At 51.8% G+C, this 16655-nt stretch overlaps 3 non-coding genes across 3 annotated transcripts; 2 read left to right on the forward strand and 1 right to left on the reverse strand.

The window, feature by feature from the left end:
- The first annotated feature begins 1420 nt into the window (after positions 1-1420).
- TRNAY-GUA (transfer RNA tyrosine (anticodon GUA)) lies at positions 1421-1510 on the forward strand. The gene is given in 2 exon segments: positions 1421-1457; positions 1475-1510. It is a non-coding gene; the product is annotated as a tRNA-Tyr (tRNA).
- A 4858-nt stretch (positions 1511-6368) lies between these two features.
- LOC132504474 (U1 spliceosomal RNA) lies at positions 6369-6532 on the reverse strand. Its single transcript, XR_009534903.1, has one exon. It is a non-coding gene; the product is annotated as a U1 spliceosomal RNA (small nuclear RNA).
- A 6239-nt stretch (positions 6533-12771) lies between these two features.
- On the forward strand, positions 12772-12935 carry LOC132504514 (U1 spliceosomal RNA). The gene has a single exon (XR_009534924.1). It is a non-coding gene; the product is annotated as a U1 spliceosomal RNA (small nuclear RNA).
- The last annotated feature ends 3720 nt before the right edge of the window (positions 12936-16655 follow it).

Here is a 16655-nt window from a genome sequence, read left to right on the forward strand (position 1 = left end):
TGCCGCGGAGCGGCTGGGCCCGTGAGCCATGGCCGCTGAGCCTGCGCGTCCGGAGCCTGTTGCTCCGCAACGGGAGAGGCCACAACAGTGAGAGGCCCGCGTACCGCAAAAAAAAAAAAAAAAGGCCTCCCAGAACACGTCAGTGAAGAAAAAATCAGGAGGAGGGCCCCAGACTGTAATTTATACAAGAACTTGACACTTAAGTTTTCTAGAATAACCGACATTGGACATGAGCTCAACTGAAAAGATAGTGATTCTTACAGTTACATTATTCCAGTCAATTCCACTATGTACTCTCAGTATACAGACATGGTTTGTAAGTCGAACAATATTGGTGATTATTAGCAGACCTCCATTACTTTAATACCAAAGTAAAGATGTTATGGAACAACCTGAATAAACTTCTTGGCAGCCCAAGAACATAGTTCACCAAATTCTCCCGCAGTGTAGGTCCGGCCCAGGGCTCGGAAGAGCAGATCAGCTTTAGGCTGACAGTCGGCATGGCGAGTCCGGCCTACAATTTTAAACTGTAAAAACGATAAACAAATTAGTATAGTTAAAAAGCTTCTCCCCCTCCAGCCACGAATGACTCAGCATTGATAAAACACAGTAGTACAAGGCCCCAATACATAAAAACATGTACTTGTTTTAAAGACACAGCATAAACCAGAAAAAAGCTTTAACGTTTGTCCTGGCTAACAGGAACGACGCACTCAATTTTCTCACATTTGGAAAAACTGCAGCTGTCAAAACAGCCCGAGAACAACGTAAGAATTTTCATCCCAAAATATTACACACTGCTAACTAAAGAACTCCGGGCCCTGTGTAAACACCTCCGCTACCGGCATTACCCCCGATCCCTCCTCGGCCTGTACCTAAGAGCCTGCTCCACTCTGCACGCACGGTCACTTCGCTCACGCCGCCTCCGCGCCCTGCGCCGCTGCACGCCCCTCGCCCCGGCTTCGCCCACCCGGGGAACAACAGGCAGCCTCTGCGTGTCCACACGCAGGACGCGGAGGCCCAGGCGGAGTGGGACCAGCAGCCTCTGCGCCCCTCCTCATCTACATACGCCACGCCCCCAGCGCGACCCTCCCAGCGCCCTGTTCTTCCCCGTGGGGGACACCGGAACGAGTGTCTCGTGGCGGGGGAGCGTGGGCGCGCGGCGACTAATCGAGACCTGGAGGGGGAACCCGGGAAGGCGGGAGCTCGCGGCGCGCGGCGCCCCGCAGTTGAAGGGGTGGGTCGGGGCTCGGGTCCGGTCTCGCCTTGCTTTCAGCAAAAGAAAGTTTCAGCCCATTTTTGCCCTCGCCTGTTCGAACTCATCTCCAAACAGCCCTGGGTCTGTCTCACCTCGGGCGTCCCAGTGCCGTGCTCCGGCATTTCCAGAAAGAGTTAAGGGCCCGGGCCTGGCGGCGCGCACCCTTCGATAGCTCAGCTGGTAGAGCGGAGGACTGTAGAGCCGACACGTGTGGACATCCTTAGGTCGCTGGTTCGATTCCGGCTCGAAGGAGGTGCCCGTCGCTTTTGCGCCCTCGTGAAGGGCACCGCCCCCCCACCCACCCACCCGGGACCAAGCCCCGCCCACGGCCCTGAGGCCGCGCGGCATCCTCTCTCCCCGGCCAGAGGCGGGAAAGCCTTTGGGGGCCGCCCGCACAGCCACGTGGGGGCCGTGGCCGGGGAACACGCCTGCGCCTTCCTCCCGCCCGCAGGCCACACGCCCGCCCGCAGCCCGGTTGCTCCCGCCTCAGCGCGCAGCCCCGCCGGCCCCACCGCGGCCCGCGCCCTCTCCACTTTTATTCACCCACCGCCCCCGCTCTGCTCGACACGCGCACATCCCTGCCAAACAGGTGGGCACGCAGGAGCTGCCCACCCAAAGCCCTGGAGGCCGACAAGCACATAGGCCATCACACGGTCAGGGACAACTACGGCACCCTTCCTGGAAACCCCCTCTCACTCCCGGGCTCAGTCCCCAGCTCTGCCCCCCAAAGGAAGGTCACTGTCTCTGTCTCTCCCAGTCACAGTCTTTCAATCTCCCAACCTCTCTCTCTCTCCTTCCCTGTCTTTCCCATGGTCTCTACAGGTACAGACCCAGGGAGACAGAGAACCTTCCCAACCGTCTTAATCTATTTGTGGGGCAGAACTGCCACCCCGAGATCTTCCAAGCCACATTCTGCCACCCTCCAAGACACTGACAGTTGTGTACCTGCGCGGAAGCCGACACCGGCAGGAGCAAAACGCAGCAGGGCTCTCAGTGGGCCTTGACAGTGCCTATGAGAACCTTTCAGGTGTCCTGTCAGTCTGAGGGGGAGGAGGGTGGTGTGGCCCCCTGGAAACCTCAGCTTTCATATGCCTTCGCACCTATTCCTGGTAGCCGCTGGAGGGGTTGAGTTCCCGCCGAAAGAGCAAAGATCGCTCACACTCCGTACAAGGGTGGGAAAACGCCCGCACCCATTCTTCTGCTACATCTGATGGATATAGATAGATGATAGATGATAGGTAGATAGATAGATAGATGGATAGATAGATAGATAGATAGATAGATAGATAGATAGAAAGGGGGTGGGGCGGGAGAAAGAGAGAGAAAGGAAGATTGACAGCAAAAGCACAGGCAGAGCTCAGAGAGCCCTGAGAGCCAGGGGCAATGGGGGCTGATGGCAGGGAGCAGAAGGGTGGAGGGTGGGGTGGTGGGCAGGTGGGGAGCTGCCATCATGGAGGGGCTCTCAACCTCACCTCCTTGCACAAACCACTGGCCTGTGGCTTCTGACCAGCTGGCTACCTTTATTGGGTCCTTAAGGCTGAATTGGCGGGGCCAAGAGGAAGCCGCTGAGGCCCAAGCAGAGAGCACCCAGGAGGAAATGGGCCGGGCTTTCAGCAAGAAGGAGCAGCTTCACCTTGCGGACAGAGCCTGGTTGGGGTGGGATGTGTGGGTGCCGAGAAGAACGCCGCGGGTGGTCCTTGCCCCTCCCTTCCTGTGGAAAGGAAACGCCGTAGACTCACCGAGAGGAGTCACAGCAGAACCCCGATGGGAGCGAGGCTCTCTGAAACCTCAGGGGCCCAGCCCTGCCCTCCCCTGACCCCTGAGCCCACAAGCCCTTTTTCGGTTCTGGTTCTGTCTCTCAAACCGGAGACTGCATTCCCCCCCCCCCCGTCTTCCTCTCCTGGCAAGCTCCTACGGTTGCGCCCCCGCTGCGGCCTCAGCCCTCCTCACGGTCCCACTGCTAACTAAGAGGGGCTGACCTGGAGTCTGTGGAGTCTCCGTGGGCCTGGGAGGCCGTGCCACTGCAGTCTGACAGGTGACCTTCAGGAAGAGTCTATTGCTCTGGAGCTACAGAAAGACCTCAGCCTCAAATGTCACCATCTGCAGAGACCAGCGGATGAGGACCAAAGAGAGAACCTCAGGCCTTCGTTGGATATACCCCCGACGGGATGTGGAGGTGTGGAACCCTTGGGAACCTGGCTTTGGGGGAGTGGGCGGGGTGCGTGGGTTTGGGTGACCGGCACAGGGGAGTGTGAGTCTCAGCACGGCCAACTCTTCTTGTCTGGGTGTCACAGAGAATAGTAGCAGGGGACCTCTGAGGCACTGCCCCTCACCGTCCGAGGGGCAGAGGTGCCTGCTGCCCGGTCAGAGAGCGGCGACACACCCAGCTGAGGGAAGGCCACTTTGGTGTGGCTTGCCGTGCCTCTGTGGGACTTCTGCTGGGTGGGTTAGCGGTCTTGGGCGGTGGGCACACACCAGGTGGGATCAGAAAAGTTTGTAAGGAGTCCAACCTGGACACCTGTGCCCTCTGCCCCTCCCTCTGGACTCCAGTGCCTCTCCAGGAAGTCCACAGAACCTTGACCTCTTTCAGGAAGCAGCCGCCTCTGCCAAAGGAATCGGGGTAGGTGGGCGAAGGAGGGGAGCCGAGGCTGGATATCCATGGGCCTTGTGGAGCCCCGGATGTGCTCTCTCCTGAGAAACCTGATGGTCCTTCTCCATCGCTCCGCAGTAAGCCTCACTGCGACACAAAGTCATTGTGGGCAGGAGGGCGGAGGGGCATATCAGCCCCCAGGGGAGGCGAGGCTCTTAGGTGGGGAAAATACAAGCCTGGAACATGCAACTGTGCCCAAAAGTAAAGGAATGTACAGTGACTGATTCGGTGGCATGTCAAGCACACAAGAGCCAGTTGGAAAGGGTTCCCACTGCCAAATCAAGGTAATGATAAGAACGGAATATAATCCACTGAGTAAAATAGGTACGGGGCCTAACAGCAATGACACACCAGATTTTGGTCTCTCAGTATCATTCTCCAACAAAAGGAACCAGGGCCAATAAAAGGAGCCAGGGTGGGCTTCCCTGGTGGCGCAGTGGTTAAGAATCCGCCTGCTAATGCAGGGGACATGGGTTCGAGCCCTGGCCCGGGCAGATCCCATATGCCGCGGAGCAACTAAGCCCGTAGCGCCACAACTACTGAAGCCTGCGCGCCGTGCTCCGCAATAAGAGAAGCCACTGCAATGCGAAGCCCGCGCGCCGCAACGAAAACCCAACGCAGACAAAAGTAAAATTTATTTAAAAAAAAAAAGGAACCAGGGTTCCTCGGAGACCCACTTAATTTGGGTTTTCATCTACATACATGTAAAAATCTGCATGTTTTCCTCCTGTTTAAAAAAATTTTTTTTGTTTTTTTAAATTAATCGCTGTGCACGAGCTTTCTCGAGTTGCGGCGACCCGGGGCTAGTCTTCGTTGCGGTGTGCGGGCCTCTCATTGCGGTGGCTTCTCTTGTTGCAGAGCACGGGCTCTAGGCGCGCGGGCTCAGTTGTTGTGGCTCGTGGGCTCTAGAGCGCAGGCTCAGTAGTTGCGACGCACGGGCGTAGTTGCTCCGCGGCATGTGGGGATCTGCCCCGGCCAGGGCTCGAATCCGTGTCCCCTGCATTGGCAGGCGGATTCTTAATCCCTGCACCCTCAGGGAAGTGCCCCCCTCCTGTTTTACATCCATTAATACTCAGGCCCTGCCAGAGAGCCTCAAAGGGTAAAAAGTAAAGTTTTGCCTCCCCTACAGCTTCAATCAGCAGGAGCCGTACATGAAGAGAAGGGGCAGGTATGTGAGAAAAATAAGGTGCTTACACACTTGACTTGCATTTTTTCTACTATCTGTAAAAATGATCCCATTCTCCTAAAGTGATAAGGTACTGAAAGAGGCTAGGTTGGAGGCTGAGGGCGTGGACTGGTGCGCCCTCTCCCAGGGCTCAGGGGCTCCGTTTGGGTTTTTGGTTCTGTCCTTAGTAGCTCTCACCCTAGGACTCACGCAAATGGGGTTCAGAGACGTTGCTGATGAAGCTGAACAGGGAGTGTTCCCTGATTTTTCTGTACGAAGGACACCGTATTTCTCATCTTACCTGCACTCAGAACCTGCTGGAGAACAGTTTCCACTCTGTTTTTTGTTCTGAAGCCTGAGATCAATAAGTTACATATATGTGTACGCGTGTGTGTTTATGCAGGTGTTGTATATATAACATGCAAATACATATCTAGGGTTTTTTCCGCTAAACCCGTAAGCTTCGGGAATCTCAGTTTCCTGACCAGGGATTGAACCGAGGGCCGTGGTAGTGGAAACACGGGGTCCTAACCACGGACAGGCAGGGAGTTGCCTCCATACTTCTTTTTAAAAACTTTTACTTATTAAACTAAGTGTTCACGATACTGTGCCAGTTCGAGGTGTAGTAGAACTTCACAGAACTTCAGGGTTGTTTTTCATTATACGTTATTTCAGGATGCCGTATAGAAGTTGAACGTTCTTCACAGGTAACTTCCATTATTTTATATATAGCATTCCCTATTCAATCAACCCCGTACTCCTGACTTGGCTTTCTCCAGCGCTTTGTTTCCTGTGCCTGTGGTTCTACTGTTATTTCATAAGTCAAGTTACATTATGTTCGGGACTCTATACGATACCGGCCTACACATAGTGTGTGTTGTCAGCTGATTTTTGCTACTATGATAGCCTCCGGTTTCACTCATACTGGGGCAAACGGCTGTTTTTGCAGGCACCGCTTTCTTCACAGACGTTGCTTCCTGTATTCCGCTATCTGGCAACGCGGACGTTGCTGGTAAGCGCCACACGGAACAAAAAACGGACAGGTGATTTAATCTACGGAAAAAAACCGGTTCAGACTAGCGCAGCAAGACACGTTGTGCGTTCACTGCCCACGGCGAACTACCGGGAACTCCACAGCACAGCAGTCAGCATCTGAAGAGCACCGGGCTGCGCACAGCAACGCCATAGAAAAAAATGCCACAGCACAGGCAGCACGTAGCGCCACTCGACAACCGAAAACGGCTCCATAGGAGTACTACCGAAACTGTCGTCTATTTGTTCACCAAGTCAAACACCAGGGGAAAGCGCGAACGCAGTCCCCCACTACCACAAATTATGCAGTCGAGTTTCCCACATTTGGGGAAATCGCAGGGGTCAGCACATCCGGAGTGCAATGGATAAGCCTCGCCCTGGGAAAACCACCTTCGTGATCATGGTATCTCCCCTGCCAGGTAAGTATGAGTTGCGAAGCTCGCCTCGTCCCACACCCTCGCGATCGCCCACCTCTTCACGCACGCTCACTTCCCTCACGCCCTCTCCGCGCCCTCCGCCCCTGCATGCCCCTCGCTCCGGGCTCGCCCACCCCGGGAACAACCTCGCGAGTCCTCGGCTGTCCACACGCAGGACGCGGAAGCCCAGCCGGAGTGGGACCAGCAGCCTCTGCGCGCCTCGCTATCTGCATACGCCACGCCCCTCTCCGGAAGTCCCGCGCCTCTCAGCTTTCCCCAAGCCCGCTAAGGACAGCGGGGAGAACGCAGGAGGGATCTGCTCAGAGCCTTCGACTTAAAATGAACATTAGGTTCTTGTTTCAAGTTACATTGAGGGGTTTCACTTTTCGCACCGTCTATGTCTAACCTTTTCCCCATTGGGAAATCGCTATGTTTGGGGGCACTTAGCCCTCAGGCGGCTTTCTAGTCTGTTACTTTCTCTTTGGCTTGTGTGGCCTCGAGGAGCTTTAGGGCAGGTTTCCTAGACCTCCAGGTTTCTCTAGATAGGTAGGACGCATTGACGATGTTAAGTGAAAAAAATAAAGTGCACGCATATATGTAGTATGCTACCCTTTGTCTATGAAAAATGTGAAAAAAAAGAAAATTATACACCGTCTGTCAAAAAGAAACCCAGGAGTGTTAAACCGGAACTGATGAAATTGCCTATATGGGTGAGTGCAAGGAGAGAGTGACAGTTTTCTGAGCGTACCTTTCTATGTAATTATTTGGGGATCTCTGTTAACATTTTGGATATGTTTTTAAAACACAGGGGGAGGGACTTCCCTCGTGGTCCAATGGGAAAGACTCCGCACTTCCAATGCAGGGGGCCGGGGTTCGGTTCCTGGTCACGGAACTAGACCCTGCATGCGTGCCGCAACTAAGGGTTCACATGCCGCAACTAAAGATCCCACAGGCCACAACTAAAGATCCCACGTGCCGCAACTAAGATCCGGCATAGCCAAAATCAAGGAAGGAAGGAAGAAGGAAAGAAAGAAAAACTGCTGCTTAAAAAAAAAATACAGAGGGAGGACTTCCCTGGTGGCGCGATGGTTAAGAATCCTCCTGCCAATGCAGGGGACACGGGTTCGAGCCCTAGGTCCGGGAAGATCCCACAGGCCGCGCGGAGCAACTACGCCCGTGCGCCGCAACTTCTGAGCCTGCGCTCTAGAGGCCGCGAGCCACAACTACTGAAGCCCGCCCGCTCAGAGCCAGGGCTCCGCAACAAGAGAAGCCACCGCAATGAGAAGCCCGCGCATCACAACGAACAGTAGCCCCGCTTGCCGCAACGGGAGAAAGCCCACGCGCAGGGACAAAGACCCAGCGCAGCCAAAGATAAATGACATTTTTTTAAAAATACAGGGGGAAAAGACCCTAAAATTGGAGGTAAGTACAAATTAACCTAACTGTATCTCAGATGACTAGTGTAACCACACTGGAGTAGAAATAACCAACCGAAATGACTTTTGAACACAGTACATTGATCATAACCGTTTTCAACTCTAAAGACAAGAACTGCAAATACTAGTAGGTTGGTATTTCATAGCTATGTGGTTGTAACAGTTTTGTACCAATGCTGTTGTATTGTAGGATTGAGCTAATGAGTAAATGGAGGCTGGGAGTCAAGGTTCTCACTGTTGAAGAAAGGAGATACAAATACAGAATGGCGGAGGGCGAGGAGGAACCATGTGGTGTTAAGTTGAAAATTGGAATTGAAGATATCAGTATAGGCCCATTATTATTTTTTTTAAATTAATCAATTTAGTTTTGGCTGCATTGGGTCTTCGTTGCTGCGCGCCGGCTTTCTCTAGCTGTGGCGAGAGCGGGGGCTACTCTTCATTGAGGTGAGCGGGCTTCTCATCGCGGTGCCTTCTCTTGTGGTGGAGCACTGGCTCTAAGCGCGCGGGCTTCAGTAGTTGTGGCACACAGGCTTTAGTAGTTGTGGCACGCGGGCCCAGTAGTTGCGGCTCGCGGGCTCAGTTAGTTGTGGCTCGCGGGCTCTAGAGCGCAGGCTCAGTAGGTGTGGCGCAAGAGCTTAGTCGCTGCGAGGCATGTGGGATCTTCCCGGACCAGGACTCGAGCCCGTGTCCCCTGCATTGGCAGGCGGATTCTTGACCACTGTGCCACGAGGGAAGTACCTGGGCAAACCCCCCCCCTTTTTTTTAAACATCTTTATTGGAGTATAGTTGCTTTACAGTGGTGTGTTAGTTTCTGCTGTATAACGAAGTGAATCAGCTATACATATACATATATCCCCATATCTCCTCCCTCTTGCGTCTCCCTCCCACCCTCCCTATCCCACCCCTCTAGGTGGACACAAAGCACCGAGCTGATCTCCCTGTGCTATGCGGCTGCTTCCCACTAGCTATTTATTTTACATTTGGTTGTGTATATATGTCCATGCCACTCTCTCACTTCGTCCCAGCTTACCCTCCCCCTCCCCGCGTCCTCGAGTCCAGTGTCTATGTATGCGTCTTTATTCCCGGGCCCATTATTTTTAATAGATATAGACATGTGTAGGGAAACCCACTGTCCTGATCTTGCTTTCTAAATGTCATTCTCCACTAAAAAGAACCAGGGCTCTTTGGAGAAACAGATGATTTTCAGGAGTCAGGGAAGGTACAAGATGAGCCTGGACTATCTTGTGCCAGAAAATGCTCCAAGAATTATATGGACGTGTCAGAAGGACACAGTAGCCAACCTGAAGGGTCTTTCATAGGCCCAGTATGAGAACAACCGAACATCAAAATAAACGGAAACAGTCATGGATTATGAACAACTAAACACAACCACGAGTTCATGTTGATTACATAGGGAAGGAAGGAAAATTCTTCCTTACAACAGAATGCCAACTAAGAAATGTAGAATGAATGACAGAATTAGAAAATCAACATTTGGCAACCATAATGCAAGTCAACAGTGGATACTAAAAACTATTGCGTTAAGGTTTTGTAACGGATATTTACATATCCTCAATTATCTCCACACAAATTACTTAATAATTACAAGGGGCAGACCTGGTGAGCACCCCCAGTGGCAGAGGGTTACAATACTGGCCCCGGTACCATGTTCTTCTGCAGCACCCTCCCATGTTGACTCTGGGCTTGGCTACGTGACTTGCTTTGGCTAATGGAACATTAGTAAATGCGATGGAAGCAGAAGACTGAAAAACAGTTGCTCGTTGGGAGTCGCTCTCACTTGCTGTCCTGACACCACCATGAGAAGAAGCCTGACTTAGCCTACTGGAGGATGAAATTACGGGGAGTGAAGATGAATCATGTCAACTGAGGGCCCTCAGACTGACCCGCCCCAGTGTCCCACAAGCTGACTGCAGCTGCACGAGTGGTCCTACATCAGAGCCGCAGAACTGCCCGGCTCAGCCCAGCTGCGGTTGCTGACACGAAGAATGGTGAGCAAATCACGTGGTCACTATTTTAAATCACTAAGTCTTAGGGTAGTTTGTTACACGGCACTGGATAACTGATACACCACCTTAACCAAGTAATCAATGTTGACACCACCAATAACTGAACACACTGACTTCACGTGCCTGCAGTGTGATGCCCAGAGGAGGACACTGGATTAATTTGATAGGGCTGTCATAATAAAGTACCACAATCTGGGTGGTTTAAAACAACAGAAATTTATTCTCTCACAGTTCTGGAAGCTACAAGTCCAAACTCAAGGAGTCAGCAGGGCCATGCTCCCTCTGAGAGTCTGGGTAGAATCCTTCCTTGCTTCTTCCTCGCTTCTAGTGGTGACAGTCGATCCTTAACTTGCAGCTACATCAGTCCAATCTGTGCTTTGTCATCACATGGCGTTATCCCTACGTGTCTCTGTCCTTACATGGCATTTTCCTCTTATAAGGACAATATTCATATTGGATTAGGGCCCACTCTACTGACCTCACCTTAACTTGATTGTATGTGCAAAGATTCTATTTCCAAATAAGGTCGCATTCATAGGTACCAGGGGTTAGGATTTCAGCATTTTTTTGGGGGGGGGAGGGACATAAGTCAACATGTAAACAGATACAGTACCATTTATGTCGTCTACGTGTCAAAAATGCACACTCGAGGGGCTTCCCTGGTGGCGCAGTGGTTGAGAGTCCGCCTGCCGATGCAGGGGACACGGGTTCATGCCCCGGTCCGGGAGGATTCCACATGCCCCGGAGCGGCTGGGTCCGTGAGCCATGGCTGCTGGGCCTGCGCGTCCGGAGCCTGCGCGTCCGGAGCCTGTGCTCCGCAGCGGGAGAGGCCACAACAGTGAGAGGCCCGCGTACCGCAAAAAAAAAAAAAAAAAAAAAAAAAAAAAAAAAAAAGCACACTTGAATGTAATTATGAGGAAATACAGGACAACCTAAAAACCAAGGCTACTCTACAAAATAACTGGCCTGTAATTTTCAAAAATGCCTGCATAATGAAATAAAACGATGGGCCTGGGGATTATTTCAGATTAAAGTTGGTTAAAGAGACAGGATACAGAATGCAACATGTGATTTTGAATTTTCCTTTGCTATAAAGGACATTCCTGAGACAATTGATAGAAATGGAATCATGTTGATAGGGTAAATAATAATATTGCATCCATGCTAATTTCTTGATTTTTATAATTATCCTGGGTTTAGATAAGAAAATGCTCTATTTTTAGGAAACACACACTAAGAAAGGAAACTTCCTGAGACAACCAGTAATCAAAAATGGGTGCTTGGGACTTCCCTGGCGGTCCAGTGGTGTGGTTAAGCCTCCGCGCTTCCACTGCAGCTGGGCGTGGGTTCCATCCCTGGTTGGGGAACTTAAGATCCCTCATGCCCCACGGCGCAGCCAGAAAAGAAAAAAAGAAAAAGAAAAAAGGGTGCTACAATACGTTTGCTCTGATCTTTTCGCAGTTAGGACCTCAGGAAACCTCCCCTGACCCTATAGTCTCCAGTCCTGTGTCTAGCCTCGCTTTGCTCCGTAGCACCGACCACAGCAGTATAATGCAGCACAAGGTCCACTGGAAGTCGACACACAATACTTGAATCGTTTTGTTCACGTCTGGGGAGGATCCACTTGATCTCGAGAAAGAATCTTCACGTATGGAAGAGGAAAAGACAAATCCGGGCGGCTGAAAGAGGCAGCCTAGTCCCTCAGGACGAAAACGGGACAATTCCGTCCGTGCATTCGATTTTCGGAAACCATTCAACACCCGTTCCCGGCCCACACATCTACCCCTTGCAGGAACGCTTTGCCCTGATAGTCTCTGTTCGTTTTTCTTTGCTGTTGCAGGATTCGATTACTGCATGATCTGAACGAAAGATCATGGATGAGGACTCAAACAATTTCATGTTAAACTGATGACGAAACTCTGATCTTACTATTTAACATTTGATTGACATTGTGTTCCGTGTCATTTTCACTGAAAGGAAGGTGAGACCACACCCGAGCTCCGACCTGCTCCTGAACTGCAGGGCGCCAGGCGCCGCGAGCTCCTCCTGCCTTCCCGGGTCCCGCCTCCAGGTCCCGACTCGTCGCCGCTCGCCCACGCCCTCCCTCCGGAGACACCGGCGCATCTCGGCCGGGAATTAGTAGGTCCGTATCTCCCGCGGGAAAGAACGGGACGCCGAAAAGGTCCCGGCAGGGGCGTGGCGTGTGTAGATGAGGAGGCGCACAGAGGCTGCTGGTCCCACTCCGCCTGGGTCCTATCTAGAGAAACCTGGAGGTCAAGGAAACCTGCCCGAAGCTCCTCGAGGCCACACAAGCCAAAGAGAAAGTAACAGACTAGAAAGCCGCCTGAGGGCTAAGTGCCCCCAAACATAGCGATTTCCCAATGGGGAAAAGGTTAGACATAGACGGTGCGAAAGGTGAAACCCCTCAATGTAACTTGAAACAAGAACCTAATGTTCATTTTAAGTCGAAGGCTCTGAGCAGATCCCTCCTGCGTTCTCCCCGCTGTCCTCAGCGGGCTTGGGGAAAGCTGAGAGGCGCGGGACTTCCGGAGAGGGGCGTGGCGTATGCAGATAGCGAGGCGCGCAGAGGCTGCTGGTCCCACTCCGGCTGGGCTTCCGCGTCCTGCGTGTGGACAGCCGAGGACTCGCGAGGTTGTTCCCGGGGTGGGCGAGCCCGGAGCGAGGGGCATGCAGGGGCGGAGGGCGCGGAGAGGGCGTGAGGGAAGTGAGCGTGCGTGAAGAGGTGGGCGATCGCGAGGGTGTGGGACGAGGCGAGCTTCGCAACTCATACTTACCTGGCAGGGGAGATACCATGATCACGAAGGTGGTTTTCCCAGGGCGAGGCTTATCCATTGCACTCCGGATGTGCTGACCCCTGCGATTTCCCCAAATGTGGGAAACTCGACTGCATAATTTGTGGTAGTGGGGGACTGCGTTCGCGCTTTCCCCTGATGTTTGTGTTTGTTGAATAGTAGAATTGCTTCAGTTCTGTGGACGACTGCGTGTGGTTCTTTGGGTGCACTCGCATACTTCTCATTCGGGGGTGTAGTGCGGTGCTCGCGTGCGGCTGTGAGTTTTGTGAGCTGTTTCTTTCGCTACACTGCAATTATTCGCCGTAAGGTTGCAGAGAGGCTGTAGTGTGCTGAGCCGCGTAGTAAAGTAGAGCTTGACAGTCTGTTTCTTGGCTGTTAACTACAACCACCTAACGCTTTTCTGTCGTTCATAACCTTCACGTTTATGGTGGTTTCTCAGAAGCAATCTGAGCCTGCGTATGGTAGTGAAGAAGCGAGCCGCGAAGGAATGCGGAAGGGTAGGGTAGTACGTACTACTGTTTGCAGTAATACGAGCGAAAACAGGTTATTATACTAAAGAAGTCACGTCGTTATCCACCTTCTGAAATCCAGAAAGTACAGTAATAATTCTGCTTTCTGTAAGATAGAAACACTCGCCGTCATCGGGAACAGAGTTTGGAAAAGTTTCTGGGGAGTACGGGCCTACTAACAGATACGAAACACTGTATGTAAAGTAGCTGAGTAAGGAGGATTTACTGTGTAGCGCATTTAATTCGGTATCTTGAAGTAACGTCCAATGGAGAGCGATCTGAAGCTGTACATCGGAAACTGAGACAATGCTGAGGATCACCTAGTGTTAAGGGATAAAATAAAAGAAACACGGTGTTCCCCGAGGACCCAGTGGTTACCACTGCCGTAGGCCTGTTTTCAGCTTCCGGTCGGGAAACTAGGGTTGCGCTAGCCGACGGGCATGGTCAAAGACCCACACATACAAATATATATACGCATACACACATACGTGTAAAGGTTACTGATCTCAGGCTTAAGAACAGAACCCAGACTTTCTCAGCAAGTTTTCGCTTTGACTCGAGGTACGAGTGGTCACACCCAGAGCGAAGCTTATTCATCGTTCTGCGGATGTTGACCGTTGTGATTTCCCCAAGTGTGAGAAACGGAACTGCATGATTTATGGCAGTGCGGGATTGCGTTTGTGCTCCCCTCTGTGTTTTGGTGGTTTATTTTTTTTAATTTATTTTTTAATCTTAGTTATCATGCTGTGTAGTATGTCCTCATGACTTATGAGTGAGATTTGTACCTTTTCACATGCCCTACCCCAAATTTTAGCAACCTCCCACCGTCTCCACCCTTGGCAACCACCAATTTCCTGTACGTATCTAATCTGTAAAACTGAGTTTATAGATATTTGTCATTCTTCTTTCGCTGCGTTGGGTCTTCGTTGTTGCGCGCAAGCCTTCTCTAGTTGTGAGGAGCGGGGGCTCCTCATTGCAGTGGTTTCTCGTGTTGCGGAGCATGGGCTCTAGGCCCGTGGGCTCCAGAGCGCAGGATCAGTCGTTACGGCGCACGGGCTTAGTTGCTCCGTGGCACGTGGGATCTTCCCCGACCAGGGCTCGAACCCAGGCTCCGCTCTTTCTATAATGTCACCGGATATGTGCTAGCCGAGGGCTGGTGAGCTGAAACTGACACTGATACTCTTCTATCCAGCAGCAGCGAAACACAGAATTTCACTTATTATTTTATATTTTATAAATTCATTTATTTTTGGCTGCGTCGGGTCTTCGTTGCTGCACCCGGGCTTTCTCTAGTTGCGGCGAGCGGGGGCTTCTCTCTGCGGTGGCTTCTCTTGTTGGGCAGCACCGGCTCTAGGCGCGCGGGCTCCGTAGTCGTGGCGCTCGGGCTTAGTTGCTCCGCAGCAGGTGCGAGCTTCCCGGTCCAGGCCTCGAACCCGTGTCCCCTGCATTGGCTGGCGGATGCCTAACCGCTGCGCCAGCAGGGAAGACCCTCACTTCTTATTTTTACAGTATTGAATAGCTATGCGCTTCTCAGCAGTTTTCCTTTTGAACCCCCCCTCCCCCCCGCCTCCCCAGCGGAAGAGAAACATCATTTTGACTTCAACTTAACATAGTTTTACTACGGAACATTAATAATATTGTATACACTTCTGTCACCCGGTTGGTGCCTCACTGACATACAGGTAGGCTTGACACACTTCCTTTTTTCTCACAAATTTCCTCTCCTGCCATCCTCCACTCTCACCGCATAAACTCCGAATCCCTCAGTCCCTTGCTTCCCACCGCAACCAGCGTTGCAACCAACGTTGTCTCCCCAGGCCATTCCCACAGCCGGGGGTTGCAGAGCATAAAGCACCATCCGAGGGAAACCCCAGACTGCCCCTTGCTGCCTTGTCTCTGCCACTAGGCGTCTTCCCGTCGCACCTTTGCGGCCCTCAGGCAGGAGACGGTTAAGAAGTTTTATGAATGCCCCAACTCACCAGCGCTGGCTACTTTTATCAGGGACTAGCAGTGAGCTATGGAATAAACCTTTCAATTGTTCTGGACCTACAAAGTAAATCTCTCCCGTATGACCTCGACGGAGTAACATACATTCTTTCCCTTCTCTGTACGTTTTGTTAGTGAGAAGACCCTCGGACAGTCATCAACTCATTAATACATGTGTTTAGTAAGCACCCCTCACCTCCCCACACTCATGTGCAGCCCACAATTGCTGCTTCCTGTCTACGCCCACCCCGTCAGTAAACCAAAGGGCCAAGGGATGTACTTTCCACTGTACTTCTTTCCCAGAAAAAGGCCACCTCGGTAGAAACACATTAGCTGACGGATGTGTGAAAACTTGTGTAGCTTTTTGCTATTTTTTTAGCATTTACACAGCATCTTCACATTTCCAAAGCACTGTACCAACATTTATTAATCCTCACAACACCCCTGTGAGGTAGGTCAATAATTGTCTTTTATGGTAGAGAAATAGGCAGACAGGTCGAGTGAACCTTGTCATTTCCATTGAGAAATTACTATGTTTGGGGGTAGTTAGCCCTCAGGCGGCTTTCTAGTCTGTTACTTTCTCTTCGGCTTGTGTGGCCTCGAAGAGCCAAGGACAGGTTTCCTTGACCTCCAGGTTTCTCTAGATGTACGCCATGTCCTCTGTGGTGGATGTGGGACCTTCTAATTCCCAGCGGAGACACGTCGCCGTTGGTGGTCCAGGTGGCGTGGGTGCACGGCGAAGAATCGGGACCCGGAGGGGTGATGGGGGCGGCTGGAGTTCGGGGCGCCTGGTGCCAGGCATTTGAGGGTGTGAGTCGGGGCTCGGGTCTGGTCTCACCTTCTTGGTTTTGGTTTCGCAGCCGACCGAACTCATCCCCACTAGGCATGGTTATTATGAGGACCTTTCCCTCCTCCCCACCCCCATTAAGCATTTACGTAGTAAGATTTCCCCAATCAACTTAAAAGCGATCGTTTTGTTCGTGGCGTCCTCTTGAGTTAGCGTCTCATCAACTACTTCAACACATGAACTGCTTCAAAACACTCAACAACTAAACCTGGTGAAAACTAAAGGAAAAAAAAGTCAAGATTTTAACACTGAATTAAACAGGGCAAAATATTGCTACAAACTTCTTCCACTTTGTAAATTGTGCAGTGCTGGAGTTAAGTATATAATACCGGCAAACACAAAAGTTTTTTGTTTTATTTTGGCCGTGCCGCGTGGCTTATGGTATCTCAGTTCCCCGACCAGGGACTGAACCCTGGGTCAGGCAGTGAAAGCCTGACTCCACTAGGCCACCAGGGAACTCCCCCACAAAGTATTTTAAAACACTTCAAACATTTAAAACACTTAAAATTTGTTAAA

This window comes from Lagenorhynchus albirostris, chromosome 1 (assembly GCF_949774975.1).
Source record: "Lagenorhynchus albirostris chromosome 1, mLagAlb1.1, whole genome shotgun sequence".
NCBI classification, from domain to species: Eukaryota; Metazoa; Chordata; class Mammalia; order Artiodactyla; family Delphinidae; genus Lagenorhynchus; species Lagenorhynchus albirostris.